Here is a 24,670-nt window from a genome sequence, read left to right on the forward strand (position 1 = left end):
GCTTTCATTACCCTCCTCCTGCAATAATTCGCTTTTGTTTTTGTAGAGTTGAATGTAATAATCAAAGAGGAAATCGCCCCCGTGTGTGTGTGTCGTGCGGTCATACAACTGACCTTCAGATGGGATCTGAGAGAAAGAGAAATTAAAGATGGCAGCCATGAATTTATAAGTTGTAGTCTCATCTTCCACTACACATGTATGCAAATGGAATGGGGTCAGTTTTCTGATAAAATCTCTGTTGGCAGAGGCAGTTGGGAGTGACGTGCTGGAAGTTGAGATAGAAAGTTGTCAGTGACGAATTCTAGCTGGACTTTTGCGTATTGTATTTGGTTTATTTTTTTTTTTTTTTTGCTGTTTACCAGCCCATTTAACGTCAGTTTTATATTAATTATTTTGCATTTTTAAGATGCGTTCTAAGAAGCTGAATTTTGGATGACATTGCGGCTGAAACATGTTTTTCGATCGTAATATTCATATAAAAATGTATACTGTGGCAGTATATCTTAGTGCACCGGATATGGTGCTTGTTAACACCCCCTTCAGTATGGCCAGGTGGTAATTTGGCCGTAAGCGGAGGGATACACAGAAAATGCAATCCCATAAATCCCTTGCTTTTCTCGATCTCTTTTTCGTCCGGACAGCATGGAGTGAACATGTGTTATTTTCCCTTTCTGTAAACGAGAGGTGAGGGCATCCCCTCTTCTTAAACACTAGTTAAGATTAGTTACTTAGAAGTAATGGTGAAAATCAATTGTAGGATCTGTAAATTGTTTGTTAATATTGTAATATATATTGTATAAATCTGATAAAATATAATAGTTCAAATATATATTACAATTGCGTCGTGCGTTTTGGTGTCTGACGTCTACTTTAATCAAATAATTATTATGTCGTCTTCGTATGTTACAATATATCTGCACTATAAGTTGGGAGATTCTATTTATAAACGATGCTGCTAGGAACTGACGAATCGAATTAATTCACGCTTTGCTACCAACCAATCAGAAACCAGAATTGCTCCATAAATATTAAACTTTTCTGTAGCAATTTTGCATATGTTTTTTTCCGTCTCAACACGGGACGAATCTTTTGCTCTGTGGATTCCAACTCGAGAACTGTCTACTACAAACCAGTCAACTCCCAGGACTTGTGGAGAACAACGAACCATCGGAAACTGTTCTGAAACAAAACATGGCTTACACTTCTAGATAATACACTTATAGATAATACACTTATAGATAATCAAGTCCTCTAAATCAGCCTTCTGATTATTCCACCCACTGTTTTAATCATCTTATGGATGCGTCTGGCCGATGTAACTTTCATTAAACTACATCTCAACACGTAAATAAGATAGATTCGTTACAATGAATTAGAGATAAAGGAGGAAGCTCGACCCGCGATCGTTATAATGACTTTACCAATTCAATGTAAGCTGAATCTTTTTATTCCTGTCGCTTGAAAATGTAAGCGTTGGTAATCATTATATCGTGACGACAAATATATATATATATATATATATATATATATATATATATATATACATATATATACATATATATACGCTATTTTTGCATATATAGAAAAATGGTAGATTGAATTATTGCATTATTTGACCATTTTCTAGTTGCAGCATAAAACGATGAAGACATTGGACATAAAAAAGCTGAGTAGGTGAAGCGGAATATAAAGACAGATTAATACGTCTGGTTTTAATAGATAACATACCTATTAACGGCATTCTTATCTATACTAGACATTTAAGAAATATTTCCAATCTGGAAGGTGTTTTATTACTAGCAGGACTTGTGGAAATTCCAAGAAATGAGAAATATATTGAATGAACAAATATATGTTGATAAAGCTTATATTTTTTTCTTAATAACGCAACAAATTAGTTCTTTCTTGGACAGCAAAAAAAAAACAATAACATGCAGTAAATATCTGTTCACTAGTGTGGGCAGGCGCCCGGCTTTGCCCAATCGTAAAATACGCTTAAATATGATATTTTAATTTATCCAGATTTCATATATATTATTATAGAATCGTGATTTAAAAATTAATAAAAGACATATTTGGTTGTTATCAGCTAGAATCGAAACTGAATAAAAAAAACTGTAGCATTCAAAGCTGGTAACGTTACCACTGCACTAACATGACACGCAAGTGTAGTGATTAAAAATAACGATTATTTCAATTTTGACCACTTTTTAATCCTTTAAAAACTATTTTAACCGGCCAAACACCCATAAAAGTACGACCCGTAAAAAATCTAATCATTTGCGGCCCCAGACCCTCACTGCGACTATTTGTTTCGGAAGATAGCGTTTGGAAATATGAAAGACAGACAGACAAACATAGTTAATTTTATAAATTAGATTAACTTTTCGGTTGAAATAGTGTTCATTGGATTTTAAATATAGAACGGATCCAAATGAGATAATATAATAAGTACTAATACTAATGCTGTGCTAGACAGTCCAATACAATACTATTCTCTACAACAGTCGTGTTTTTTTTTTAATTTTAAGAAATAACTAAAACAGAAATAAAATAGTGAGAGTTTTTTTTCCCTTTTTTATTTAGTAAGTTGTATCTTGTTATCGATTAATTTTGCCTTTTAAAGCTCAATATCACCCGTTCTCATATCTGTCATATAAAAAAAAAACCTTGACACCTCCACGCCGTTTGGGTCTGATCTCATCCCTAACATACTAATTAAGAAATGTTCCGCTGAGCTGGCCATTAACCTCTACAAACTCTCCTCTCTCTCCCCCCTCTCTCTCTCTCTCTCCTCACTAAAATCTCTGAGTATGTAATGAATAAAGTATTAGCCCACTGTTTCGTAAATGCTGATACCTTCTGACCAACGGTATGCATTTAGGCAAGCCCGTTTTACAGCGGATATTTTAACTATCATCTCTGAACTCATATATAATGCACTGGAAAATGTAGGATAAGCTAGAACTGTAACATTGATATATTCAAAGCCTTTGACAAAGTTTGACATGAAGAGCTTATCCCGAAAATATTCTGTAATATTTCTGAACGAATACTTACCATAATCACATCCTCCTTAACCAATAGAAAAACTCAGGTTATCCTCGATGGTCTTACGTTTAAACAATATGATATTATTGCAAGTCGATAGGCATACATCTAAACAGCATAACATTAATGCAGGTGTGCCTCAGGGGTCTATCCTTCCACTTTTATTATTCCTGAGATTCATAAATCAGCTCCCTGATAAAATAGTGTCGGAGATGGGTATATTTTACACCACGTTCTTTAATGGACAAACACGGAAAACGAATGCATACATATAAGAAACCTGAGAAAATACACTTCCACCTGGAATGACATGAGACAGGTAATGGTTGGTAAGATTTATTGTTAATACAATTAAACCTCTTTCCTTTAACAGCTACAAACTAATTTCTTAATCAACAGTTTCCATGACAAATAACACCCTACCTGAGAGCTTATCTTTCGGCATAACATTCACAGGCAACACAGATTCGAACAAATACACTGAGGGCATTGCAAAAGCTGCTGCAAATAAGGTAGGCTACTCCTACCATGCAAGAATATTACTCACACTAGAAAACATCCTATATATTTACAAACTCCTTATTCGCCAACGCATAGAGTATTGTTGCCACATGTAGAATGGTGCATTTACCACAAGTCCCTCGCTTGTTAACAGCGTTGAAAAAAGTCTCAAATCTGTTAAGTCTCGCACTGTCGACCAAGCTCCAACCTCTGTGTTATCACCGTAATGCGGAATACTTGTGTTTTTTTAAAGTAATTTAATTGATTATGTTTGATGAACTCAATGCTCGTGTGCCCTTACAACGTAATACCTCGACTAACTCGACAAGCAGCAAAATTTTACCTCTTCACTATTGAGATTTTTAGATGCTGGAAAATTTTCCACTTTTAGAGTTTCTTCCTTTAAACTGCTAAATTTAGAAATTACCTCGCTGTTTTCTGTTTCCTATACATCACTGGCCCGCAGAAGTTTAAATGTAATGTGAACAAACATATCGCTGTTCAGCTTTCTACAGTCTTCTGTTAGACATGATGCCAAAATAGTAGCCTTTTACGTTCCAAGTGCTATATGCTTTGTTAATCGTGGAAAACATTAAAAACAAACATAAATTAACATTACATTTATCAAAAGAAATGTCTTCCCTTTTGACTTGAGTATAATCCACTGGGCTTTATCCCTAATGCGGTAAATATCTTATACACACGCGTAAGAGTATCATTGACCATAAAGAAATAGATTTTCATTCATATAGTTGTTGATAATAATTTGGAGACGTGAAAAAAATAATATTTATTTCTATATGGAATAATAGTTAAGCAATAAACAATTGGTATGAATTAATACCCCTTACACAATTAAGACAATATTGAACATATTAAAAGATAAAAGATTGTCCTCTTAATATTAGAAGCGATTTATCGAGAAAGAAGTCTTCAGTACCCGGACCAGGTAACAGGAAGCTCAAATAAAGCATGTCAAATTTTAAACGAGAAACATAGCGGTGACTGCATTACAGATCGATACAGCACGTGCTATATGTTATATGTACTGCAACAAAGTGTCTAAAAAATTGCAAACGTCTGAGCCAACAGACGGGTGTTGCTTATGATTGGATATACGTTTTCAAGTGATTGACTGATTACGAATTAAGTACGACATATTGCGTTTTCTACATATCAAAGCCGTTACAAAAGGCAATTATAATTCAAATCAGTTCAGAATGAGAAGCTTAACTTTGAAACGACCATATAAATTGTGGGGGAAATGTGGATGAATGCTTTATTACTCCCCCTCTTCCTTACACATGAATAACAGACATATGTATTCGGTCTTTTAGTATAATTGCCAAATTAAAAGTAGATACCCAGCTTCGTATTTTCTAAGGATAGTACATTTTTCTTTCTGCCTCTCTCTCTCTCTTTCTCTATCTATCTATCTATCTATCTATCTATCTATCCCTCTTTATATATATATATATTATGATTGCACACATATATATTTAAAAGAAATACATATGATATACGTTTATAAGCCAAATTACATGAAATGTCACACATTTACTCATATGAAATTAATATTTCGACGTAAAAGGCCATCATCAGAATATTTATTAAAAAAAATGCTCAGAAGAACAATTCTGATGTATAAAAAGTAGTATATCAATTATATAGGCATAACGATGCATAAAATATTTTTCGTACCAAACAGATAAGAACAAGGGATATTTTTTCTTTCCATGGTAGTACATGCAAAAATTCTGTAATAGAGAATCCGTGTGTTGTTCTTCAACGGCTATGGCTTTTAATGTCATATATATATATATATATATATATATATATATATATATATATGTGTGTGTGTGTGTGTGTGTGTGTGTGTGTGTGTGTGTGTGTGTATATATATTAAATCCACATTCATGTTCTATTTGTGGCCTTTTTTGCAAGTCCCTTGCTGGACTAAAAAGTCATCAGAGGCAAAAACATAAATGAGTTTTAGAAATATGGGTTGTCCGCACCTTATAGGTCGACATCGACGGGAGAGTCCATCATATATATATATATATATATATATATATATATATATATATAGAGAGAGAGAGAGAGAGAGAGAGAGAGAGAGAGAGAGAGTAGGGATTGAAGTAGCATTATTATTGACTTCCAAGGACTTCACACAGGTCATCATAGATCTCCCCTTCGAAACAAACTGTCGTGTTCCCTGGCAGTTGAGTGACACCAAGTCTCGCCCGATTTACATGACGCTCCCCCTTTCGATAACAGTTGTAAATGAATTTGCGTTATGGCAACAGCCGTTTACTATTTATTCTCCCATTCAACACACACACAAACATATATATATATATATATATATATATATATATATATATTGGGCTGCGACGTTGTTTTGCTGTGGAATTTATTATATACAATCTCTCACATTCTGAAAATCCTATCATAAGTTGCTCGCTTGGTTAGTATTGCTGGATGGCATCGTCCGTTCGAGTTAAAACTCCTACTTCTGAGACATCAACTTGGGGTTATTAGCTGGTTGGATGACCGCGTCCCTTGTTGAGACGAAGTAGGTTCATTTCACAGTCGGATTTCGGCGCGGTTTGCTTGATCTGTGTTGGTTAATTGAAATTCTTGTGTGAAGGGCGTTTGCTCAGTTGGTAGAGGGCTTGCCTTGCATGCAAGAGGCTCGGGTTTCGAATCCTGAGTTCGGATGTGTCTAACTGATGAGCCCAAATGAGGGCGAAACTCGAGTCTTGGACTTCCGGTTCTTTGACTGTCATGGCTCTTGTGGGCTGCGACGTTGTTTGGCTGTGGAATTTATTATATATATATATATATATATATATATATATATATATATATATATATATAATATGGATCTCCAGATAAGCCAAATGACATGTGAAAATAGTTCATTATATTAAGCTTATTTTAAAATCAACTTATCTTTAATATATATAAAAAAAAACATTTTATAGTAACCATATCACACGTGGGGAAAGCATTCAAAATATCCCGCGAAATGTCGTTTTTATTTTGTATTTGCATACTTTTTTTTTTGGCCCATTACGCGGATCTATATAAGGTTACACATGTTTAATTTATTTTCATGAGTATATTTTAATGGCTGCTAAAAAGAAGTTAAACAGCTTCTAGATAAGGAACATCTTTACTGCATTTCGAATTGATATAAAATGATATCTGATTGCTTTGTCAATTGTTATGTTATTCTTCTTTGAAAGAACGTTTCATTCACATGTATGATCTGTTCTTTAAATGTATTTATTTTTCGTATTTATACTAAAGTTAAAATGAAACTGCGACATTTAGATGACATATTCTTACTCAAGCTCAACCAGGAAGATGTTCAACCATTATTGCACCATTTGAATTCCATCCATGTGGAACACGTACATCAAATCTGTTGCCAAAGCCGCTGGAAAAATGATGGGGTCCTTCTATCGATCCAGTAGATATCTCACTGCTGATGCAATTCTCTATCTATATAAGAGCCAAGTGTGTCCAAGGATGGAGTACTGTTGCCACATTTTGGTAGGAGCTTCTAGAAAAGACTTATCTTGCCTTGATAGAGTTCAATATAGACTTCGTAGCCACATAGGAGATGTCCTTTTTCTTCCCTGCGACCTCTTTCTCACAAAAGAGATGTATCCAGTTTGTCTTTGCTTTATCGTTATTTTCATGGCAAATGCTTGACTGAGCTTCAATCTATGGTCACGCTCGCCAAACGTTCACAAGAAACACTCGTCTAGCTGAAAACACTATCAATAATTCCCCCCACTCTTTATCTGTGCCAAACCCTTAACGTAGATTCCATTAAAAAAGCTTTTTTCTTAGAAATGCACACCTGTGGAACTGTCTTCCGTTTTCCTGCTTTCCAGCTTACTACAATATTGTTGTCTTCAAGTCCAATGTAAACAAGTTCTTGATAAGCCGTTCCCCCTTAAGTTAACAAATTTACTGAATTTCAATTACTGACAATTACTATTTTGTCCAATTAATGACTGTACACTTTTTAACCCTTATCCTCGAGTGGCCCCGGTGCCTATGTAAAAAAAATATAGTTCACGACGAAAAAGGAATATAGTAATAAATTATCGTTGCTAAATGTGGTACTCGTTAATGGTATAGATTGGGTAGAATTGGAAGTATTTATGGGGAAGGCTAAATAAAAACTTGTTTTCATTGGACTTGAAGGCTACCATATTGTAATCAGCCGGGAAGCACGCTGGCGGAACAGTGTTTTACAAGCGGACAGTTCTTGGAAAGAAGCTTTGTTAATGGAATCTGGTTTAGATTTAGGCACAAATATAGAGTGGCACAAATACAGAGTGCTGGAAATTTTTGATAGTGGTTGTAGCTAGTCGAGTGTTATCTTTTTGTATGATTTTCGCAAGTTGGGGCGATAGATTGGAGCTCAAACAAGCACTTGCCATGAAAATAACGATAGCGAAGAGACAGGGTCGCAACGTTTTTCTTCCTGGTTTAATTTGCCAAGCGACATTTTGTATTAACATTGGCCGTTCACTTATGTTCAGGAGTAGTTAATTGATTACACATTCCAAGAACCGAGAAGAAACCATGTGTGGGTGGATGCTGGCGTCATTGTAAATTGTATCCGCGTAAATCTTACATCTGTCAATTAATCATTCAAACTCAATTGATGAATAAATTGTAAGCCGTTGCCCTGTAAGCAAAAGAAATGTTTAAATCGTCAACCCGCTGATCACCACTGAAACATCACTTAAAAATGATCGATGTTTAATCATTAAGCCTTTTCACCTTATCAATGTCAGATGTCACGACAGATAATTTTAGCCTCCTTAAGATGCGTCCAGGCAGCTGTAAAACTCTGCCACGTGTAGGTTTTGTATATTATTTCATCACTAAACGCGTAAATTACATAGAAGCATTTGCCCCTATGTTTGTCGGCCAAGAATCGTTGTCTATCCATTAACGAGGCATAAATCTACTTGAATGTTACATTTTTGTATGATAGAGGATATGATCACAAATATTTGAACGGTGATAGTTATAACCAGGCGTAATAAGAATAAACCAATTCGATAGCAGATTTGTTTTATAAAGATTCCTCTAAAGTAATAGCTTTCCATGTTGACACGTAAAGGAAACCTCGCTTGGCTGATCTTGACTGGATTATTTCTTTACATGGAACAGTTTTGCTGCCATTTTTGTAGCACGAGAAAAAAATGCTTTACACTTAAGAATGCCTACTATTCTGTCATATTTCAAACTAAAATGGACAGGTTGAATCGACGTATCGAATTTCAGATACGTCCAGGCATCTTTGTACGTCGCTGTGTTCATAGGTCTGTCAATCAATTTATGAGTCCGTCAAGATTTCACGTAAAAACAGTTTTCATGCGTCAGTATACCTCTAGCAAAAAGATTTGACGGTGGCTAACTGGTAAGCGACAAGGTCTGGCAAAAGTACGTAAGTATATAAATCTTTTTCATTTCTGTGTTACTTTCATTGTTGATGGATCCACAACGCGATAATTGAAATATGATGAATTCAATTAAAAATATATTTTACATTGTTTTTTCTCTGGACATCAAAATGATACGCAAAAGTTTATTTTTTATCCAGAACGTATTTACTCCAATAAAATGTATACTTTTTAAAAGAACTCAGTAAATAAACATAATCATTTGCTGAACGTTATTTACCTGAATGCGGATTCCTCTTAGCGTTCATCAGTCTGAAACATGTAACCTATCATCTATGGATTCTCAATTCCGAAGTATCAAGGCGCGAGATTAAGAAATAATACAAATAATTACGTAATGTCGTCAAATATATGTTTGTGAAACTCAATAAGAACTAAAGAAAAGTCTTACTGAAGATAAAAGAGATTAAAAAAATAAACATTTTCCATAAATGCATAATTTTCTCATTTATGGCAGCATTATCAATCCTCATCAAAAAACACTTCTAACTGACGCTCATTGTAACTTCAAATATTACTAAACAGCGTGTAAGGATTTATAATTTATATACTTTAACCAATAAACTTATATTAAAATAACAAATTCAATTGCTTACACTAAAAAATAATACATATAATAATTAATATATACAATCAGTGAACACATAATAAATACAAATGAACTAGACTGATTGAAATAAATCCGAAACTCAACCACTCGTCAATTTATGGTTGTCATTCCTTGAAAGACGGTAAAAACCTATTCCAACTTAGTCTTGCTGTGAATATCACTTAAATTCTTTCCCGAATCTATACTCGTAATTGCACATTTCTTTCTTTCAGTTTTCCGTGTTCACCTTTACGTCATATATGTTTTTATTTATTGTTTTCATCACATTTGTTTGAAACGCGTGTTTCTTATTTAGCATTAATATCTCTGAAAACGATATGCATGCAAAGAAAGATTGACGGTGCCCCCCAAAATGAAAAAAACTTTTCACTAAGTGACCCCTCACCTAAATCAGATCACCCACTCCCTCCTGAATAGATAGCATCTCGGTTTCACAAACGCCCCCCCCCCCAAAAAAAAATCATGCTGATTTATTTAGAAGGCAGTATTTTAGATACTTATTATCTTGCAAACGTATGATTTTGGTCTGGAACCTCCACGCATACCTTACCTTTTCTAATCTGATATTTCAGTAGAATTTATAAATTAACTAGGTAACCCACCTGGAAGTGAATGACTGCAAAGAGATTTTAATACAATGCGCTGAAACACTGGAGCAGTTGCAATGTGTGAATTACTTGAATAGGACTTTCTTTGGCGTTTATCCCTGACTAGTTCAACGAGCCCCCAACTCCCCTATCTATATTTCTTCCACAAGAGCTAGTTTTTGTCTACATACTACCTGTATCCCCTTGACTGGCTTAGACTATTTTAAAACTGATGCTAATGCACTTAAATATAATTTTTCCATCTTTATCCACTAAGTATTAAAAAACCCTCAATGTTGATGACGGGCAAAAAAAAAAAAATTGAAACCTAACTGAATACAACGTGCAATTGCAACTTTCGTGGAAAATAAACATCTTTTAATTCCCACTGCTTAGGAAGCAATTATTAATTTTTGGAAATCATAATTTATCATTCTTTGACTAAGTGTAATGATTAAATATAAGGCCTATACTGGCCACATTTTTGTTGTTATGGAGTTATTTTACTAAAATAACTGGCGCAAATGTTATTACTAAACGTATGCTTAAAAGGGGATAATACTTGCCTCCAAGACCCCTGCATATGTCTGCTTTGCATGAAAATGTTACAAGCCCTAATACCCCCAAAACCTCTCCTAATTAATGTATATATTATATATTAATGATGTATTCTTGTAAGTATATCATCTTTCCTGTTCCAAGTGGGCGTAAAACAATTGCTCTTCTCCCCAGGCTAATGTAAAATAACATACTTTGCACGTACCTTGCAAGGTTGTTTTAGCGTTCAGTCCTAAACGATAAAAGGCTGACCTTTTCAAAATCGGTAAAGACTAAAACATGCATTAGCTTAACCTATATTTATACTCTATAGAATATCTATAGAATAGATACCTATTAACCACAGTTTTTTGTGGCCTGACTATAAGTGATCTATATAAACTAGCTAACTACATTTCTTTCACCTAGATGGGGAATGTACTGGTGATTATCTTTACAGGAAAACTAACACCAAACCGCATTTCAAAACCCTAACCCTTATACTATAATTTTCACATTAGTCACTAATCCAAAAACCATATTTGATCTTTGTTCCTAGTAGAAATTAATTTCACATTTACAACCCATACTCACACATAACTCCTTTCAAAACGTAACCACATCTTCCAATCTAAACCCTCATCTGAGGAGTGTAATTTCAAAGCAGATACTAATTCTTGGATACTAACTCTATTAATCCTAACCATCCATGCGGGGGCGTAGAAATACCTGGCCTTGAAACCAGGCGCGGAGAAACGCCTCTCGTTGTTGAAGGACCCGTAGATCTGAGCGGGTCATCCATCTAGGAGAAGGAAAACTCCGATTTGTAAACCTGTGCCACTGACCTCATACGTCTTGGCATAAAACGGGGGAGGGAGGCCTTGTTAGTCCTGTGCGTCTACCTCCCTAGAGTTGGTAACTTTATCAAATCACCGGTTTGCAAACCTAAACTGCTTAAGGATTTGATAGGCTCTGCCTATAGCCCGGCTTCCATACTCTTCTTTGCATATTAGCTAGTAGGAGAGGTGAGGCTGCAGGGACTCATCAGAGACGCCCAATGCTTAGCCTTGTTTTCTGACTAGGGCAATGAATGCCGTTCCCCACAGTTGCCTCATTCCCTTCCCCATACACCTGGGCATCTTAGGAGTGCTTGTTTACCATACATGCTAGCATGATTGAACTGGGCCGCTCCTGTCGGACATGTTTGACAGTTGCTGGTTGCTGTTTCCAACTGACAGTACAGGGGCCCTAACTTTTCGGAAGAGCTTAGCGCGGCTGCTCTATCAGCAGTTGTATAATATCGGGAATGTTTGTAGTGCAATGTCGCGCATGAAAAGTGACCCTGAACTCATCTCTGGTGGGTATTCCCGAGACCACATTTCTGAGGATGGGGAGCCGGCTGATGATCCACTCGTGCTGCATGATGGTTGCTATGCACATCGTTTTGTCTAGCACCTCACCCTAGATCTGAAACTATGAAATAAAATGAAATATATTTATAAAAATGAGTATGCGTGTGTGTGAGGCCACGTCTCAACATATATACTCAACGAATTTTTTTATCTACATATTTGAAATTTTGTATATAGGATGTTGAGACACGAAAAGACCTTTTAATCGGTTTTTAATTGAAAAATTGGTACTTTTTTGTGGGGGGTCATCAAATTTTTATCTGTTCATCAACTGTTTCAGGCATGCGCACGCGCGGTCAGGAAACGTGACAACATCCTTATGTTAAGAATAAGTAGGGTTGAAAAGACTTTTTAACGATAATGACAACCTCGACTAATGGTTATCGTACTTGAATCAGTATGTTTTGGTTTTGCTTTTAATCTGTTTAGAAAAAAAACATGCACATGTTTCATTTTCTTTTCATTTTTTTTTTTAACTTTATTTTACTTTATTTCGAAAAAGAATTTAAGGTTACATTTTATACCTACGGTATTTCTGTTTCTAATGAACCAGAAATCGGCATCAATTAAAATATAATATTATGCGTATTTTACGACCGGGCAACGCGGGACGGCCTGTTTATAATGAATAGGATATAATTCGTAGCATTAATTGGTCAATACACGTAGCGAAACGTATGTTTATAATTTAAGCGCACGGATTGTTAGAATTGTTAAACACGTTACTATCAGAATAAAGTTTATTAAATCGGGCGACATGTTAGTTGATGCCCAGCTGCATTTCATGGCTGAGAGGGAATATTTTAATAAGAGAAAACAGAACACGATATGATTTAACCATTTATATAAATAAAGCAGCAGATAATGTATGTGAGTATGCGTGTGAAAATATTTAACCGATAAACTCTTAAACTACTGGTCACAGAACACTGAAATTAAGAGAAAATACTAATCGTACACCAAGGATGGTGTATAATAAATGAAATCTTTGTTTGGATGGATGAATAACGCGTACAGAAATATGACGCCAATTTTAAATGCAAAATGTTCATTTCAACTTAACCCAATATTTCTTTTAATTTTGACTTGCGGACATTAATTCTTAGATTGACGTGCTTTAATTTTTAATATTTATTATCTGTCTCTCCATAAAGCAAACGGTAGGGTCTCTATCATAGTTGAAGGAATGCAAGTCTTTTTTTTTTTACTTTAAAAATCAATACTGTTTATATACTATTAAATAAAGAATCGGCCCGGGAAAAATAAACATGAAATCTGCACGAATGAAAATATATTTAAGCGTATTTTACGACGGAGCAAGCTTGTGCGTTTCCCACTCGTCCATAATATTTCTCCAATTCGAAAAAATAAAGCCTCTTTCAATCACAGTTAATGTTGAAAATTACAAACTATTTACAGTTCGTGAAAAGTTAGTGTTCTTTCAAATATTAGATTTATAATATTACTAGGAAGATTCTAAAATCCTCTGTGACAACTAGCAAACAGATGAGTCGTTCCACTTAATAAATTTACCGATTTTCTATTACTAACGATTACTACATTGTCCAATTCATTGTTGTACACTCTTTAACCCTTATCCTCGAGTGGCCTCTGGGCCTTGATAAGTGGTGACCACCTTGTAAAAACATTACAGAGCATTCATTCATTCATTCAATGAAACAAGCAGGATAAATCATTATTTACAAAGTATATAGAACAATCACAACAATAATAAGCTAAATAAGTTAGTCTGTCTGTCTGTATGTCTGTCTGTCCGTCACACTAATTAAAAAAATGTATTTTGTTGAGAAACGCGTAGATTGAAGGGAGGTATCTTAAGAACATTAGATCTTTTTATATCTCCGATTCGTTCTTATCTTGCGCGTCTATTGGCTGTCACTAAAAGATGTGTCAATTTGCCATTGCTTTGATCTTCAAATGGCACCGCGTCTTCTGACGCTTTCTGATCCCACATGGACATTCAAAAGCGAATTACTTTTCAACGCAATCTTCGGACTGTTTCTGAGAAGCCCGTGTTCACTTGTCAGGTGCTTATGATGATGTTTCATACGCAGTCTAGTGGCCTCCCTTACTCTATTTCTCGCTGCTCAATGATGAGTGGAACGATCTCCGAAAATGAGTGAGATTCATAAAGTACCAGCACAAAGAACACTTGAAAATTTCAGAGTAGAGAAAAAGGGGAAAATTGATTAAAAAGAAATAATCATTTTTTTTATTTTTTATTTTAGTGGTAATTTGTTCCTGTTAGGCATTTAATTAAAAAAAAATGACTTTTGGAAGGAAAGACCAAAAAGGATTGGATATGAAGAGATGGAAAAGACGGGAACATAGTTAATTAAGGAGAAGCAAAAGGAATGAAAAGGACTTATACAACAATTATTATGGTGCGACGATTTTATTTAGGCGCTAAGCGAGGAAAAAATTTACAAACTATAATAAGCAAGACAGGCCGACGACAATGCTGTTTAAGTATTAAGCAAGTAGGATTGAAAAAAATATTTAAGAATTAAACAAATGAGAATTAGGAAAGTGCTATACAAGAACTCATCAATATTGGATAGTCCAGATCTCGGGGGTTGACGTTAAAGGAAATTCGATCAGAATCCTGGATGCGGATGGCTAGGGATGACATCAAAGAGGTCAAAATGTGGGTATAGAATCCACAGAGATGAAGCCAGCGTGATTGACCCATATTTAAAGACAATGCGTGTTGGAATGTTGACGTTATCTGGAGCAATAAAAGAGACGGAAGACAACAGAGAGAGAGATAGAGAGAGATAGATAGAGAGAGAGAGAGAAAGATAGAGATAGATAGATAGAGAGAGAGAGAGAGAGAGAGAGAGAGAGAGCGACTACGACGATGAGAAGCGATACACTTTTCCCCACAACGGGAACAGAGCAACCGGCCTCGCGAACCTTCACTAGAAACGGAACAAGGCTATTATCATAAACAAAATCTTTTTATAACAAGCTGTGTGTGTTTTATTATCGCCAACATCTGTATATATGAAAACAATGACACAAGTTGATTTTTAGAAATTATATTGACTGGAAAACACATTTGACGATCGGCTGCAGTGGATATATAACAATCAAAACTTACCGACGAAAATCCACTTAATAATAAAAAAGACAGATTGACAGAGATGCTACTTAAGATTAGAACAAGACAAACTGATTAAAATTTATTTTTAAATATGACAAGTGTTACATATCGTGTGCATGCCTTTATAATACATAATTATAATGTATGCGCCGGGTAGTGTCACCATGGTGATATATATATATATATATATATATATATATATATATATATATATATATATATATATATATATATATATACTAGATACCTACGTTCTCCGCCAAAACAGCACACACAAAGGAACGGGTGAACAAGAAGTAAACTGGACCTTTGTCCTCTAAGGGCCTGCTCATTGGCTGAACAGTAAGGCCCCAGGGAAAACTAGAAAGCTGATTAGCTAACTAAAACACAATAGTAGGTGCGTATATGAAAACGCGAGACAACCACAAAATCCTCTCATAAGCCTGATGAATCCTAGCGTGAATGAAACGCGGAATATTCTTTGCAGCTTAATTGCCATATATATTTTATAACTTACTACTTACACTACATGAGTGTGGAAACAGCTAGCATAAAAGGTTTTTAATTGTGAAATAATCGCCATAGAACATCGTAATAGATTTTCGATGAGATAAAGACAAAAACACCCACCGATGACTTTTAAAAAAAAATAAAATTAGATGTGCTTTTCCAAATTTATTTCACGAGATGGTATAAATATAAAGTGGTTCTTTGACTCGCTATTGCTTTTATTGCTTGACCTTACCACAGAAAATGGTTCAGTCTGGGGGCTGGATAAACGTAGGATTTATTCGGCGTGACGAGATAAGCACAAAGACACACACACACACACATATATATATATATATATATATATATATATATATATATATATATTTAAATTTGGTAACTTATATGGAACGGCTCACTAAGAACTTGTTTACGTTGGACTTGAAGACAATCAGATTGTAGTCAGCTGGAAAGCAGGAAAACGGAAGACAGTTCCACAGGCGTGCAATTCTGAGTAAGAAGCTTTCTTCATGGATTCTACCTTTAGGTTTAGGCACACATAAAGAGTGGGGGAAATTATTGATAGTGTTTTTTGCTAGACGAGTGTTTCTTGTAACAGTTTGGCGAGGGGGCCCATAGATTGAGCTCAATTGAGCACTTGCCATGAAAATAACGATAAAGCAGAGACAAATTCGCAACATCTCTTCTGTGAGATAGAAGTTGCAGGGAAGATAAAAGGACATCTCCTACGAGGCTACAAAGCCTATTTTTAACTATATCAAGGCAGAACAAGTCTTTCTAGCAGCTCCTGCCCAGATGTGGCAATAGTACTCCATACTTGGACGTACCTGGCTCTTATATAGATAGAGAATAGCATCAGCAGTGAGATATCTACTCGATCGATAGAAGGATCCCTCCATTTTTCCAGCGGCCTTGACAACAAATTTGATGTACGTGTTCCAGTTAAGATCAGGAGTAAAGGTCAAGCTTTTCAAAACATGAGGTCTCCCAAAGATGAGAGCCATTCATTTCAATTGATGCCAGATGGGGATCAGAGCGATGAGGATGTAAAGATAAAAGCTTGGTTTTAGATTCATTAAATGTAACCAGCTACTCCTTTCCCCATTGTACAACATGCTCAAGATCAGAGATTAGAGAGAATCGGAGAGAACTTGGTTGTTTACGGTCTTACATGTACTACCATAAATGGTAGTGTCATCAACATAAATATCTACGAATGATGTAAGAATGTGATTTGGAAAGTCATTAGTGTAGATCAGGAAGAGAGTTGGGCCCAGGATGGACCCAGGATAATTACTGAGAGCTTCTAATTTCTGCCCATCAACTACTACTCTTATGAACCTATCAGAGAGAAATAATTCAATAATTGAGAAGACGTGTCCAGCTATACCATAGTTGGAGATCTTGTGAAGTAAACTTTTATACCATACCCGTTCAAAGGCCTTCGATGTGTCAATAGCAATTGCCCTAGAAATGTTGCTTCTGTCGAGAGATTCGCTAATCCTATGAGATATAACTGTAAGCACATCTGCTCTATATCTAGCAGAAGGGAAAACATATTGTGTTACTAAGAAGGTTATTTTTGCTGAGATGGTTGATTACTTCTATATTAAACACAGATTCCAGCAACTTACTCATGACGCACAGGAGACAATGGCCTGTACTAAGAGGGAGATGAGCTATCACCTGAATTCTTGAATACAGAGAACACTGATGAGATTTTCCAGGGTGATGGGAAGCAATTTTTTATTAAGACAACGTTTAAATAGTTTTGTAAGTATGGGTGCTAGTTCTGGTGAAAGTTTTTTGAGTACTATAATTGGAATACTGTCAGGGCCGGTTGCTTTACTGGGATCAAGGATTTTGATTAGATGAGCAACATCACATACAGATATTTGTATATCACATAGCGTGTTTTCTGATACAGGAAGAAATATTGGGGGTTAGCGGCCTTGGTCGTTAAGGGTAGAATTAGCTGCAAAGAGTTTGGCCTTATCTGATGCTGACGAGATTACCTCAGGTCCATTGATAATAGTTGGGATAAAGCAGACGCTTCTGTTCAGGATTATGTTTGCTATTTGCCAAAACCGGGGGGAACCAAGCTGCTGCACTTGACGGACTGAGCATACAACTCTCTTGCGTTCTTTATTACTTTCTTACAATGGTTGCTGGCAGTCCTGAAAGCGGCTTAAGTCTCAATACATCTATTACGTTCGAAGAAATGGAAAAAGTGATTTCCGTGCGCACTTTCTGGAAAGAACCATGGCTCCCAGTCAGCTATAGAATATCGATATACTGTACGATGGAGAGGTACGTCATTTTTATCTTAATTGATGCAACAGAGTGATCAGTAGGTCCAAGTGGAGACAAAACGGAAACTGAACAGAGGTCAGGGAAGGTCTAGGAGGCTCGCATAAAGGCCGTCAATGTCGGGCACACGGGTGAGTTTGCGAAGAATCTGAGTGAGGTCATAAGCAATGGAGAAATTGTGACATAACCTTCCCTCATTATCGGTCTTGGTTGAGTGGGTTTAACATTCCATATTGTGAACATTGAAGTCTCCACAAACGTGAATGTTAGCTGAAGGATAAACAGATATATATATATATATATATATATAGTTCGTATATATATATATACATATATATATATATATATATATATATATATATATATATATATATATATGAGCTGAGTTTTGAGGTAGTTACTTGTCTAGCCGCAGTGATGAGCTGTGAAAAAGCGGAACAGTACTGTATGTGGATTACCAGAATGCTCGGTATCTTTAGTTGAGCATATTGGGAAGTGATACACTATACGCCATTAGCGTATTAAGCGATCTTTTTTGTGTAAACACATCAAGCTTAGGTATTACAACGATGTCAAAACATGGTTAATTCCTTATCCGCACAGCAGCTGCCGTTTAGCGTAATGGTTCGAAGCAACTACCTCAAGCCAGATCAAAACATCAGATTCCATTCCTCCTCTCTCCGCCTTAATTCTGTTGTGGCGGAACTAACCCATGTTACCTACTCATAGACTATTCCACACTTAATCAATACCGGAAAACCAAGTCGTAATGCGCAAGTCCATATCCTGTCGACTGTCTCGGTCGTTTGTCGTCAAGACGAACGATCCATTTTTTTTTATGTTTTTGTATTACATGTTGTTACCTTATTCCGGCGTTCTGTTTTACTTATAGTCCTTTTAACAAAGCTACAACAAACTCGCACTTTCCCACTCACTATTTTGTTTTTATTTTTATTTTTCCCTCACTAATCAACTTCTACTATTTCCCTCTTTCCACTATGTATGCTGATTTCCTCTATCAGGCAGTCATGATTTACCCTTTTCAATCTATAAAAATTTCCTGCGTCTGTGTTAATTTATGTTGAAATATCATTTTTATTGATCTCATTGCTTTATTTTAAAATGGTACAAGCAAGCCGCCCGGCATTGCCAGGTCGTAAAATACGCCTAAATATGATATCAATGCAGAGTTCGTATTTATAATTATATCATATTAGACCCAATATATAGTAATGATTTTAAAAGTTAAAAAAAAAATTAGTTTACGATTTACTTTCCCCTTTGCCATTAATGCCTGAGCTATGAAGACATGTTTTCTGCAAGATAAAAATTAAAACGAGAACCAATAACTATAAGGTTAAGCATGCAATGCGGTCGTTCGACCTTCACCTCGCAAATTCCATTTCTTTAATTTTCTCGTTTTGCCTCCATTTTCCCCGGCTAAAACTGAAATATAAAGTATTGTGTGGGTTCGAATATCCTATATGTTACGTTTCATGTCTGTAGACCTAAAATTGATAAAAGAGTTTCGTAGGAAATTTTAAAAACCAAATATATATACGCATAAAAAGATATATATAGAAAGATCTGTGTGTTTACTATAAACGTTTTTACGCAAATATTATGCAAGCATAAATCATGTAGAATACTTGTATGAATATAATTACACGTAATAGTAAACTAAAGATGATCATCCGATAAGAAAACCGAAAAAACTAATAGGAATTAATAAAAATGAATGTTTAAAAGAATATGCAAATTAGCTAGATCTTTTGCAGATGAAAGCAACTGCACGATCCATATATGACAAGGTTGCATTTTTTTAAAAATAAATAGAAAAAAAGTGTTCTTAATATGAACATCAATATATATATATATATATATATATATATATATATATATATATATATATATATATATATATATATATGAGTTTGGCTTTTGCCTCGGATCTGATAACATTTTGGTCTATAACGCTTAAGTTTTTCATTTAATCTTCGTGGATTTCATTAATTAATTTTTGTATAACATTTCTTCAGTCTGTTTTGCTTTATTTTGAAATAATATCAAGTTGTCTTAATACTTCGTAAATACTTGCTAAAAAAATAATTTTTATGCAATCTTAAATTGTTCTTTTTTACGTTTATAGTGATATTTATTTTTCTATTCCAGATGACGATTAAAAAAAATTAAGCTATGAATTTTGATTCATTACTGCCAAGCCATACACCAACATGAAACCAAAAACAAGTTTGAAGAGCTGAGCGAGGTTGAAGTTCTCCCACATTCCGCCTACAGAACTATTGTACTCCACATTACGGGCTTCCGCTCAATGTAAATAGTTTCTCACGGATTGCGATTCGACTTGTTTATTGAAGTCGTGGTAGCGTATCCAGAATTATTTGATTCTAAGCTGAATGGTACTTTAACTAGATCCGAAAACTTGCAGATCGGTGTCAGAAAGTCTTGGAAAATGATGGTCTTTACTTTGAGAATTATTATTCTTTTGTTTAATTAATTGGCGAGGAAAACGTTATTTTTCTTCAAGTGTTTATGAATTTTTGGGACAATCTAATATTTTTGTCGGTATAGTTCAAATTAAATGGCACTTTTTGCCCATGTGTCTTGGATTAGTGCGCTACGCAAACTAATGTTTATTCGTCCTTTGCTGTATAGATACACGTCAACCCCAAAAAACCGTTGCTATGTTATACACACATGCTTAGAAAAGTATATGCATACAATGAAAACACAAAGTTAGATTGAACGCTCATAGTGCAGCGCACATGTAACAGTTTTATAGCGCGGATATTATACGTAAATTTAAACACGTGTTGATGTCTATATATATACCACTATGACGACACTGCGATACACGATATATATATACATACATATGTATTTTTTATTTGCCATTTCTTTATTTTTTGTGTACAATGATGCTCCCTCAGCTATGGGCAAATAGCCTACTGCCTTTTGGGTGCCTTGGGGAATGCAAAGGATAAGGGAGTTAACCCCGAAAAAAATCCGGTCTGGAGTTGGTGAAGGTCTGCGACATCTTTTCGGGAGCTCCTGCAGCCGCGCTGGCACCGATTGTGTTGGCTTGCCTTTCCGTTCGAGCCTATCTGAAACGCCAAGAGGGGGACCCTGATAAATAGACAAACCAAGGTGTTCTTATTATCTGGCGAGGCCTGCACCTGGTTAGCCACTGCAGACGCTGTAGTAAATCAAGCTAGGTGCAGAATGCAATTGTTTCAAGAGACAGAAGGTTACCATTACACGGTATGTAGCATATTTCTAGGAAAACGAAAAAGGTCTACAGAGTTTTCGAAGTATAATAGATTCCAGGTGTTTTGATGTTCTTGTTTTGCTGAAGGATTTGTTTTCCTTTACTATCTGAGTTGATAAATACCACAACCTGATTGTGTCGTCATTCACTGTACATAGTAAAACTCTCGCTTTGTTTAAGTAAGTTCATTAAAGAATTGAAATGAAAACAGCACTAAGCCTATGCGGTTTTAATCGGCTTCGTCTAAAGGAGGATCTTCTATGGTCGTATGAAGTTATGTTACGTTAAAATAGTATGAAGTTATGAACGGTCCCCAGTCGCATGTATATCCCGGTTAGAAGTTATGACGACATTAGGTTTTTGCAAGCCTTGCAGAGAGGTGTCGATGTACTACATACAGAGCCTGGTATTCCCAAATTCGTTACCCATCTGTTACTTACCAGGCGCAACGTTGATTACGTCTAGCGGTCAAACGAGAACCGGTGTGTTAACGTAATTATACCCTATATTCATTAAAGAACCATATATCTAAATATCATTTAGTGAACTAATCCTTTATGGTGGCATGTGTTCGTTAGAGCGATTGGTTTAGTTTGGCCGATATTTTACTCAGCGCAGATTGAGATATTCAGGTTTTAGCTGAAAGATTTAAAAAAAAAGTTTTATATATTTTGGTTTGGCAAGTCTGTCGTTCAGCTTGAGAAAACGATTATAACTTGTAATTCAGAAAATAAATAAACAGTTGTGATTTATTTAGAAAGTTCAGATGTGGTTTTGCGTGGGATGATTATGCTTTGTTTCTCCATTGATTGAATTGATCAACAAACTTTTCCCGAGAGAAATGAATGGGAGGATCATGGTCTGTGCAGTGAACACGCCGGATATTTTCATAGTCATCAAGTGTGTACGAAAAAACAAACACAATTACAAACCATATAACAAACAAATAAGACACCCATCATTTTAGTAGTAAGTAGCTAAAACGTTAGATAGATAGAAAGATAAACACACACACAGACACACACACACACACACACATATATATATATATATATATATATATATATATATATATATATATATATAAATTACAATTAAATTTGCCAAAATGATCCAGGATAGTAAAACTAAAGTATATTATATATATTAAAGATTACTATTTATACAGTAATCTCAATCAGATGTAAAACTCAATAAAACCAAATAGTATATAGAGCTTATAAGAGCAAATACTGAATAAAAAATGTAAAAAAAACACACTTTGAAAAAGAGTTAAAACATATTTATTTCAGATTTTTAATTCTTTTTCAAAGTGTTTTAACATGTTTTATTAACTATTTGCCCTTATGTATATATATATGTATATATATATATATATATATATGTATATATATATGTATACATATACTATATATATATGCATACATATACTATATATATATATATACATATACATGTATATATATATAGATAGATAGATAGTTAGACAAATAATTAGATAGAGAGATATATAAATAAATAAATGGAGAGAGGAATTAATAGATAATTTATCTGGAAAATAGATAGATACGTAGATATTAAAATAGATAGATTGATATTTAGATAGATGGTTTGATAGATAATTAGATATAAGGTTGACAAGAATGTTTTGCGGAATTTTTAATTTGGGTTTCGAATGATGTACTTTCAAATAATGTATTTTCAACTGAGTTTTTGTTATAACACTTTTACGTTATATATAATTTTCAAGAGTCTCTTCGCTCTATCTAATCGTCTACATTACGTTCGTTTATTATCTACGTTGTAATACAAGATGGAAAAAAGAACTTTTCACATTTTTTATTTCAAGTCAAGTTAGACCAAAAAACTTACATGGTAATACTGGCGCACTTCGATTCTTATAAAGACTACGGATGTATACAGATGGCTCATATCATTCGTTGCTTGTGTCATAATATAATAATCCGTGTCATAAAATAATAATCCGTGTCATAGTATAATAATCCGCCATACAATTCCGATCTCTCATCTACTGTCTACCACGTTTTCAAGCATCTCGACAACTTTCTGCGTGGGAAAAGCTTCAAAAACCTAAGTGATATCATATTGGCATCAGCTACTACTCCTTCGCAACCACAATGCAAGATTTTTACGTTACCAACACATAAATACACTTATTTTTGCGTTGGTAAATTTGTGTTGATTCTTATGGTGCTTTTTTCGATTAATATTTTTTCATGTTTAATGGAAACCTAGTCATCTGAATTTCAAAGTAAAAACTGCAAGAACTTACTTGTCAGCCTGATATATATATATATATATATATATATATATATAAATTCACAAGTTCTCCCGTTTTTAAATAATGGAATTTCCTGATATCGAAGACACGGAAGATCCAAGCAAGCGGGGACGCCCGGACGGTCCATAGAGTTTGATAATTATTAAGCTAGCAAATTGATAGTTATATAGTTCGATAGATAGACAGATAGTTAGATAGACGTATAGATAAATAGGCAGATAATAAATAAATAGATAATAACTAGATAGATAGACGAATAAACTGATAGATATTATGTTGGTGCAAAAATAATGTCGTTTTTGTCATATATATATATATATATATATATATATATATATATATATATATATATATATATATATATATATATATATATATATATACGTCAAAAACATTATTTTTGCACCAACCTAATAGATTAATATACAGATTAATAGGAAAATAAATATATCGGCAGATAGGTAAATATTTAGATAGATAGATAGATGGATAGATAGATAGATAGATAGATAGATGTAGATATGCATATAATATTTGGTTCCACTTATTTATTCTAATATTGTAGGAATTCTTTCCCCTTTTCATGTCATCTTTCTCTCGCTTTCTCGCCGTCATTTGACATGATCTGCGTCATGTGACGGTCACTATGAAATGTGCAGAGAGTGTGAATATATTCAAATTACCAAAGAACCTGCTTTTGCTGGTTACATAGCAAAAAGGTCTGAAACAAAACAAAACGCCAGTTGTAAACCCAGCCGTGTGCAAACGATACATAATTGTTAACTGGGCGAGCACGTGCGGCCAGTGGTGACGTGCGCTGAAAGAGCGGAAAGAGAGGGGACGTTTTAGCGTGAATGTAGGAAGGATGGATGACACTGAATCTATTTCAATGATTAGGTATCAGATATTTCGATATGAGGCAGGGTTACGGCCAAA

General features: G+C 34.8%; 1 long non-coding RNA gene across 1 annotated transcript in view; it reads left to right on the forward strand.

Annotated features, from left to right (window-relative positions):
- LOC145273105 (uncharacterized) overlaps positions 1-22,197 on the forward strand; it is a 53,192-nt gene extending 30,995 nt beyond the window's left edge. Inside the window, exon 2 of the long non-coding RNA XR_013866154.1 lies at positions 20,316-22,197. This is a non-coding gene — a long non-coding RNA (uncharacterized LOC145273105). The remainder of the gene's footprint in view (positions 1-20,315) is intronic.
- The last annotated feature ends 2,473 nt before the right edge of the window (positions 22,198-24,670 follow it).

This window comes from Euprymna scolopes, chromosome 4 (assembly GCF_053919585.1).
Source record: "Euprymna scolopes isolate OS-2025 chromosome 4, ASM5391958v1, whole genome shotgun sequence".
Lineage (NCBI taxonomy): Eukaryota > Metazoa > Mollusca > Cephalopoda > Sepiida > Sepiolidae > Euprymna > Euprymna scolopes.